The sequence below is a fragment of the Bison bison genome, unplaced genomic scaffold, assembly GCF_000754665.1.
Source record: "Bison bison bison isolate TAMUID 2011002044 unplaced genomic scaffold, Bison_UMD1.0 scf7180017864309, whole genome shotgun sequence".
Lineage (NCBI taxonomy): Eukaryota > Metazoa > Chordata > Mammalia > Artiodactyla > Bovidae > Bison > Bison bison.
In genome coordinates, this window is record NW_011494881.1 from 2,867,800 (window position 1) to 2,877,574 (window position 9,775).

At 44.5% G+C, this 9,775-nt stretch overlaps 1 pseudogene; it reads right to left on the reverse strand.

The window, feature by feature from the left end:
* Positions 1–1,148: 1,148 nt before the first annotated feature.
* The window catches only part of LOC104997544, an 18,475-nt pseudogene continuing 9,848 nt past the window's right edge, over positions 1,149–9,775 (reverse strand).

Below are 9,775 nucleotides of genomic sequence, written 5' to 3' on the forward strand. Positions count from 1 at the left end.
TTTTTTTGTGTCCGACTCTTTGTGGCCCCATGGACTGTAGCCTACCAGGCTCCTCCTTCCATGGGATTTTCTAGGCAAGAGTACTGGAGTGGGTGGCCATTGCTTTCTCCAGGGGATCTTCCCAACCCAGGAATCGAACCCGGTCTCCCGCACTATAGGCAGACGCTTTACCACCTGAGCCACCAGGGAGGTTGGAAGGACTGATGCTGAAGCTAAAGCTCCAGTATTTTGGTCGCCTGATGCAAACAGCCAACTCATTGGAAAAGTCCCTAATGCCGGGAAAAATTGAGGGCAGAAGGAAAAGAGGGCATCAGAGCATGAGATGGCTGGATGGCATCACTGGTGCAATGGACATGAACTTGGGCAAACTCTGGGACTCCCAAACTTTGGGAGATAGGGACAGAGAGGCCTGGCATGCTGCAGTCCATTGGGTTGCAAAGAGTTGGACACGACTGGGAGACTGAACAGCTAGCTTCTCAAGGAGGCTTTTCCTGACTGTAATATTTAAAATTACTACCCACTTCACCCTCACCCCTACCAAAACTCATTCTCTTTCTTTTCCTTTTTTAAGACGAAAAGGAAAGAGTGGCTTTATTACTTTTCCAAGTAAAGGGGGAACATAGTAGGCTAGTGCCTCAAGAACTGTGCCTCCATGCCTGGTGAGGATATGTGTCAGTTGCTGTGTCATGTCCAACTCTTAGTGACCCTATGCTGTAGCCCACCAGGCTCCTGTGTTCATGGGGATTCTCCAGGCAAGAATATTGGAGTGGGTTGCTATGCCCTTCTCCAGAGGACCTTCCCAATGCAGGGATCGAACCCGGGTCTCCTACATTGCAGGAGGATCCTTTACTTTTTGAGCCACCATGGAAGCCTAGGTAGAGATTATATAGTCAGGCAAGGGTATGTGATAAGGATCAAGGCAGTAACAGTCTTCATTCCTTCTTCTGTAAAGTTTCAAAGGGGTGAGGTTGCTGACAAGATTAGGGTGTGTGCAGTGGTGGTTGGATCTCCTTAATCTTGATGAACCTCAATGGTCCCTTTAATCTTGCCTCAGGTGGTTTCCTGGCTGCTTCTCCTTTGATTCCCAACTGTTCTGCCCTTAGGAATTCAGAGAAGGTCATGGAGGCTGGAGTCTTGCTCTGGGGTGATCAAAGAGAGTTCGCTGCATACAGGCAGACCACTGGAGCAGGGGTGATGGAAAACTGCAGGATGAGGAGCTCTTGAGGGTCCTTGAAACCTTCTTCAAAGCTGTGCTGCTTCCCTGAGGTGTGGGGGAGGGGAGCGTGCAGAGGTCACTACAGTGGTGACCCAGTGACTCCTGGAAGGTGGGTGCCTGGCCTGGAAGCCCAGCTCTGTGGCTTATTTGATAAATATACCCTCCTCCTCTGAGCTTGGAGCCTCTTCATAATTTGAGGCAGTTCTCCCCGCCCATACCCCTTGCTCCAGGAGTAAGACATGCTCTGTGGGCCTCAGCAAGGCAACACCAGGAACTCAGTCTTAGGTGCTCTCCCTGAGGCCGGGAGCCAAAAGCCAAGTCTCCTGGGACCTGAGAGGGAGACAGGAGGGGCAGGGAGGAGACAGGGAGAGAACCAATGACTCTTGTGCCTGTTTTACAGGTGAGGACACTGGGCCCTGAGGGGCAGTGATCCAGCAGGGCTGCCCCAGGACCAAGGTGACTAGATATTTTCAAGCACTGAAGCCCACAGCCTTCTGGCTAAATTAAGTCACTAATGTGGCCCTCCTGCCTTAGAACTGATCCTCCCAGTTTGGTGTCCTTCAGCCTGGTCAGTGGCCTGCAGATGGCACTGAACCCTGGGAGTCTGATCTCATGGCCAGGGGCCCTGTGCAAAGAGGGGAGGAGGGGAGAGAAAAAAGGGAGGGAGGAGGGAACAGAAGAAAAGAAGGGAACCGAAGCTCATTGTCTCTTTTGTCTTCTTTTTTCTCTCCTTTAGTTTTTTGTCATGGTACTTATCAGTGCTTATTAAATATATATATTGGATTCCCCTCTTAACTCAGCTGGCAAAGAATCACCTGCAATGCAGGAGACCCCAGTTCAATTCCTAGGTCAGGAAGATCCCCTGGAGAAGGGAATGGCAACCCATTCCAGTATTCTTGCCTGGAGAATCCCTTGGATAGAGGAGCCTGGCAGGCTACAGTCCATGGGGATGCAAAGAGTCGGACATGACTGAGCGACTAACATTTTCACTTTCTTACAGAGCACTACTGGTTTTTCCAGTAGTCATGTATGAATGTGAGAGTTGGGCCATAAAAATGGCTGAGCCTCCCATAAAAATGGCTGAGCCTCCCAAAATTGATACTTTCAAACTGTGGTGCTGGAGAAGACTCTTGAGAGTCCCTTGGACAGCAAGGAAATCAAACCAGTCAATCCTAAAGGAAATCACCCCTGAATATTCATTGGAAGGGCTGATTCTGAAGCTGAAGCTCCAATACTTTGGCCACCTGATGCGAAGAGCTGATTCACCGGAAAAGACCCTGATGCTGGGAAAGATTGAGGACAAGAGGAGAAGGGAGTGACAGAGGATAAGATAGTTGGATTGGTATCACTGACTCAATGGACATGAGTTTGAGCTAAGTCAAGGAGATAGTGAAATACAGGGAAGCCTGGCATGCTGTAGTTCATGGGGTCACAGAGAGCCGGACTCGACTTGGCAACTGAACAACAATAAGAGCTGAGGCACAGTAGTTGTGGTGCATGGGCTTAGCTACTCTGCAACCTGTAGGATCTTCCTGGACCAGGGATTAAACCCATGTCTGCTACACAGGCAAGTGAATTCTTCACCACTGAGCCACCAGAGAAGCCTGTAAAATGTTTTTATTATCAGTCTCCCCCCACTAGCATGTGAGCTCCATGAAGGTAGGAATTATCTGTTTTGTTTGTTTGCTATGTCTTTTGACACTGAATAGATAGTAAATAATGATGGCTCTACTTAAAGACCAACTCTTTCTATGACTTTCACTTCTAGAATATCTAGCATCTAGTGGCCAGAGGCTAAAGAAATGGAGAAAAACTAATCCTTTCCCTAGATTAATATGCTATTTCAGGGGATGAATGTGAACCTAAAAGTAAAATAAATATACACAAGTAAAAAGTAAGGATACAGAAGAAAGACCGATCATATTTGTCACAGGTCACTCAGGAAGGATATGCCGATGACACCACCCTAATGGCAGAAAGCAAAGAAGAACTAAAGAGCTTCTTGATGAAAGTGAAAGAGGAGAGTGAAAAAGTTGGCTTAGAACTAACATTCAGAAAACTAAGATCATGGCATCTGGTCCCATCACTTCAGGATACATAGATGGGGAAACAGTGGAAACAGTGACAGACTTTATTTTTCTGGGCTCCAAAATGTGTTGACTGTAGCCATGAAATAAAAAGATGCTTACTCCTTAGAAGAAAAGTTATGACCAACCTAGACAGCATATTAAAAAGCAGAGACATTACTTTGCCAACAAAGGTCTGTCTATTCAAAACTATGGTTTTTCCAGTAGTCATGTATGGATGTGAGAGTTGGACTATAAAGAAAGCTGAGCACTGCAGAATTGATGCTTTTGAACTGTGGTGTTGGAGAAGACTCTTGAGAGTCCCTTGGACTGCAAGGAGATCCAACCAGACCATCCTAAAGGAAATCAGTCCAGAATATTCATTGGAAGGACTGATTCTGAAGCTGAAGCTCTAATACTTTGGCCACCTGATGTGAAGAACTGACTCATTTGAAAAGACCCTGATACTGGGAAAGATTGAAGGCAGGAGGAGAAGGGGATGACAGAGGATGAGATGGTTGGATAGCATCACCGACTCAATGGGCATGAGTTTGAGTGGACTCCGAGAGTTGGTGATGGACGAGAGGCCTGGTGTGCTGCAGTCCATGGTGTCGCAAAGAGTCGGACAGGACTGAGTGACTGAACTGAACTGAACCTGGGAAGGAGGTCATTGAACTGTCCTTTGACAAGCTAAACATCATCCAGGGCAAACACACATACCTATATACACACAGGTTGCACAGACACACACATAAGGAAGCTCAACTCGTTCAAAAAACAAAGAATTATCCAGTTTGCCTGCTTTAGGATCCTTCACCCCTTCTCCATGACTCCCCAACATTTGTATGGCAGACCACTGACCAATGACGTTAGAGAAATAAGTCAAGGTTATATCACGAACAGTTTCAATCTTGGGCTAAAGGTTCAATTCAGTGGCTAATGAGAAACTGATAACAACTATGTTTTAGAAGAATCAATCTGGAAAAGATGAACATGATAATTGGGAAGACAGACACTGACAGATACAACAGTAAAGAAGTGAGATAGGAAGTGTTTGCAATCTTCCAGACAAAAGAGTTGGTGAGAGCATGAAAACATGATCAGAAAGAAAATAGATGGAAAACACAGAACCTTTTGTGCTTGGTCAGAAATTAGATATGGAAGGCAAGGCATAGGATAAGTCAAAACTGCTTCAGGTTTTGCTAGGGCGGTTAAGAGACTTGATGGAGAATTAACAGAAGAGGGAAAACAGAAAGAGGGACAGGTTTAAGGCACAGAAAAGGAATAGGAATTACAGCAGAAACAGTAAAGATGAAAATACACAAAATACCAAAGGCCAAATGTTTGGCAAAAGTTATTTAAAAATATGGATAATATGTGAATACCATATAGAGTGAATATAGCAATAACTACCTAAAAAGTCATCTTTGAAAGCTTCACCCCACCCCACATATACCCCAGCTTTTCATGAAACAGGGAGAAATCAATGTTCCATTTTTTTTCTTTATTTTTTTAGAGGTGGAAAAGTCTTTTATTCTATCGGTCAGGCCCATTGGCCTAGCCTCGACCTGGAATCGGGAATAGCTGAGCAGGACCTCTCCTTCCCCTCCCTCTTCCTCCGGCTTCTCTTTTTCCTTCGTCTGCTCCTCCTCCTGCACCAGGGTTTGTTCTGGCTCCTTCCCCAGTTGGACACCACAGTAGGTGACAAATAGGACAGCTAGCATGGTCTTTGGGAACCCTGTGAGTAGCAGGGACTGGGCGACCAGCTCTGTGAACTCAAGGTTGTTCAGGCTTACAAGGTTGTACGCGATAATGGCTTAGAAGTGCATGGCCCCAAAGATAGCTCAGAGCCTGCAGAACATCTGCTCCAAACGTGAGGCTTCGATTCACATTAGAGGCCCCTACTCTGCCAGCTTCTGTACCCAGAGTTCAAAGTTGAGGCCAAAGCAGTTAAGGCATGACCACAGGTAGACAATATCATAAGACAAAGCCACAAAGTGGTGATGGCAAATGTGGCCCCAGTGGCCAGCAGCTCTGGGATCACTGCAGAGTGCTCCCCAACAATGTGATCATATACACACTTGCAGAGCCAATCGTTGATGCCAAGGTCAAAGTGCATCTCCTCAAAAATGTAGAGCACTGTGATACACTGGGGAGCCTGTTGGGGATCCAAGGGGTCGAGGTGCACCATGGTGTTGACAACGCTGAAGAGGATGGCCACCTTCACCCAGTCATACACCAAGTTTGAGTAGGTTAAGCCAGCTGCAGACGGGGGTCATCCCTGCCCACTGCCCACCCCAACCCAAGCTTCCCAAAATCCAAGAGAGGCCCCTATTTTTTTTGGCTGCGCTGGGTCTTCCTTGTGGGGAACATGCTCTTCCTTGCTGCAGGAGGGTTTTCTCTAGTTGTGGCGAGCAGGGCTACTGTCTAGCTGCTGTGTGCAAGCTTCTTATTGCAGTGCAAAAACTTCCAGAGGAGGCCCCATTTCAACAAACATTGTCATGAACCTTAGTTGTCTTTTTAAGTCTTCCGTTAGTCTCTTTTAGACCACAGATCATTAACTTTTATTTAGTTATTTTTACCAGGAATAAGCATCATATATCAGAGATGCCTTATAACTTAAATAACTTTGGAGTCATATATAATTTCCATGGATAAGATAGTTGGATAGCATCACTGACTCAAAGGACATGAGTTTGAGCAAACTCTGGGAGATAGTGAAGGACAGGGAAGCCTGATATGCTGTAGTCCATGGAGTCACAAATGACTTAGCGACTGAATAACAACAACATAATTTATCCATGTATAACATATAATCTGGGCTTCCCTGGTGTCTTAGCAGTAAAGAATTCACCTGCAATGCAGGAGCTGAAGGAGATCTAGGTTCCATCCCTGGGTCGGAAAGATACCCTGGAGGAGGGCATGGCAACCCACCCCAGTATTCTTGCCTGAAAAATCCCATGGACAGAGTAGACTGGTGGGCTCCAGTCCAAAGGGTCGCAAAGAGTTAGACATGACTGAAGCAACTTGGCACTCATACAACATGATCTTTGTGTTTTTAGTAGAATGTATCCATAAACAAAATTTAAAATATTTTAGATGCTATACAACTTCACATGAAATTAAACATCCACATTTTCTTTTATATGTATATAAAGTATAGCATTTTAGTATATTAGAAGAAATATCATAATAATTTCTGAAAGGATACACGAGAAACTGTCAGCAGAGATTACCTCTGTAGAGTGGAATGCATGAAGGAAGGGGGCGGGTCTTACACCTTTCATTTCATTGTACAATATTTTATATGGTTTGATTTTTTGTTTTCTTTTGGCCTCTCCTCGTGACATGTGGGATCTTATTTCACCAACCAGGGACAGACCAGGGATTGAATCCATGCCCCATGCAGTGGAAGCACAGAATCTTAACCACTGGACCACCAGGGAATTCTTGAAAGCAGGAATTTTAGGAAACGGTGTCTTTTTTTAAATTATGGCATTAGTGATCAGGTATCCAAAAAATGAAAAGTAACATTTTCTAATTGTCTTTTTCTACAGTCCACCAAAGATGTACCTTAAATTTCTAATACAGTATAGTGAAAACAAACAGAAACATGACTGTCTGCTTCTCTACTTAACAGGTAAGTGATCTTAAAGGCAATAAAGGTCTGATCTTCAGTTTTTAATCTGTAAAAGATGAGTGATACTTCCCCTGAGATATGATGTGAATATCAAATAAGATCATTTCAGCAAAAGACCTACCACAGTGCTATGGTATGTGCTATATTCCTTTCATTTCCTTCGTACCCCTAGACCTGCAGAACAGATCATTATTCATCCAACCAATACATATGTACCACCCACCTACTGTATGCCAGCCATTATGTTAGATGGTCAAGCTATAAAAATCAGATAAAATTCCTACAAAGACTTTTGCAAGAGAGCAAGCTGTTCCAAAAAAAGTATACACAAAAAGTACAATTTGTCAGTATCTATCCAATATTAGGGGTGTGCAAGAAGTATTATAAGGTACAAAGAGGAGAGAGGCCAGGTCTATTGGGATGGGGTGGTGAGAGGAACATTAGGAAAAGCTAGAGTCTTGAACTGAGCCTTGAAAAATGAGTAAGAATTTTCTGAGTATTTCAGAAGACAAACTGCATTATCTCAATGTCGTTACAATGAGATATAATTTCTACGAACTAGAAATTAAAGAACTGACCTCATTTATTTTTATTGTTGTCAACAGGTATTTTTTACACAGGTGCTACGTATCAGAGATATAACAGTAAATAAAAACTTGGGCCCTGCACTTCAGGGAGTTTATATTCTAGTGGGAAAGGGAGATCTTAATCAAATAACCAGAGAAATTTATGTAAAATTGAAACTGGGATAAGTATTTCTGAGAAAAGGCTTAGTGCATGATAATATAAGAGCATAAAAAGAGGAATGACCTAAACAAGTTTACAGAAGCCTTCTTTAAGGAAGTAATGATTGAACCCAAAGTTTCCATCCCATAATTGAGGACCTAAGATCATGCATGCCCCATGGCATGGCCAAAAAATAGATGTTCCAGAAAAAAGAATCAGAGCTAATGGTAGAAGAGTTTGGGGTCTTCAAGGGACTAATCACAACTTCAAATGCACTACCATACTATGCCCCTCCAGGGTTCAGGCAGATCACTTATATTGACAAATGTGTAAGATAATAGCCCGGAGAAGGCAATGGCACCCCACTCCAGTACTCTTGCCTGGAAAATCCCATGGACGGAGGAGCCTGGTAGGCTGCAGTCCATGGGGTCGCTGAGGGTCGGACACGACTGAGGGACTTCCACTTTCACTTTTCACTTTTATGCACTGGAGAAGGAAATGGCAACCCACTCCAGTGTTCTTGCCTGGAGAATCCCAGGAACAGAGGAGCCTGGTGGGCTGCCGTCTATGGGGTCGCACAAAGTCGGACACGACTTAAACGTCGCTTCAGTCATTTAAGTCGGCTCGTTTAACCAGGCTCCCCCGTCCCTGGGATTCTCCAGGCAAGAACACTGGAGTGGGTTGCCATTTCCTTCTCCAGTGCATGAAAGTGAAAAGTGAAAGTGGACGTCACTCAGTCGTGTCCGACCCTCAGCGACCCCATGGACTGCAGCCTACCAGGCTCCTCTGTCCATGGGATTTTCCAGGCAAGAGTACCGGAGTGGGGTGCCATTGCCTTCCCTGGTAAGATAATAGAGGGAGCTGCTAAACGAAAGAACTGTAAAGTGCTTGCTTTGCCTAAAATAAAACGTATCTGCCAATGAAATTCACTGGTTTACAAGAACGGAATTATTGGCTTGCAATTTTAGAATAAAGCCATTGAGGCTGGAGTGGGAAAAACTAGGATATTTGTGATGGAAGATGAGGTAGAAAAATAGGTCAAGTCTTATAGCCACTGGCAGCCTTGTAGCCACTTTAGGAGTCTTGACATTATCCCTGAAGCAACATGAAGCCAGTGTTAAGCTGTGTCTAACATAGTGAGGCATATTTCAAAATGGTCATTCTGCCTGTGGCTTAGATAATGAAATAGGACAAAAGTGGGTATGAGTACACTATTGCAAAACATGGCAATTGGTCTAGAGTAAAGGCCATGGGAATGGACAGAAGTGGATGGATTTGAGACATGCTGAAGTGATGAAAGGGATAGAACTTGGTGATGGATTCAGTAAAAGGACTGAGGAAAGGGAGATATCAAAGCTAATTCCTAGGTTCCTGGTTATATGACTGGATGGATTCACTGAGGCAAGGATCACTGGGAGAGGATCAGTTTGTTATTACTCTAGGGCAAAGTGAAAGGACAGGGGAGAGAATGAGTTGCTTGGTAGCAACATATGGAGTACGCAGAGGCCTCAGAGACCTCTAAGAGGAGATACTGAAGAGGTGAATATATGGAGCAGTCTGGGCTGAAAATATAGTATTAGTTAAGTCCAAGCTAAAGAGAGAGAGAACCTAGAACTCAGCCTTGTGCGTGTCCATGCGTCCTAAGTCACTTTAGTCGTGTCTGACTCTTTGCAACCCTATGGACTGTACCCCTCCAGGTTCCTCTGTCCATGGGATTCTCCAAAGAATACTGGAGTGGTTTGCCATTCTCTCCTCCAGGGGATCTTCTCGACCCAGGGATAAAACCTGGATATCCTGCATTGCAGGCAGATTCTTTATTGTCTGAGCCACCAAGGAAGCCCCAGCCTTGAGTAACTGTAATACCTAATGGCCAGTTGGAGAATGATGAGCTGGTAAAGAAGATGGAGGAGTAGCTAGATATATGGTAGAGGCAGGGTAGGGCGGGGGTTGAAAGTGTGTATAGAAGTCAGTGGTAAGGAGTGTTTTAAGAGTAATGTAATATTGGAAATGTTGAGTTTAAAAAGTCCGTGAAGGATCTAAGTCAAAATAGTCTGGAGCTCAAAAATGGGAGTCAGGCTAGAGAGATAAACTTGGAAGTCTAGGGCATTTACGTGGCAACTTAAAGCC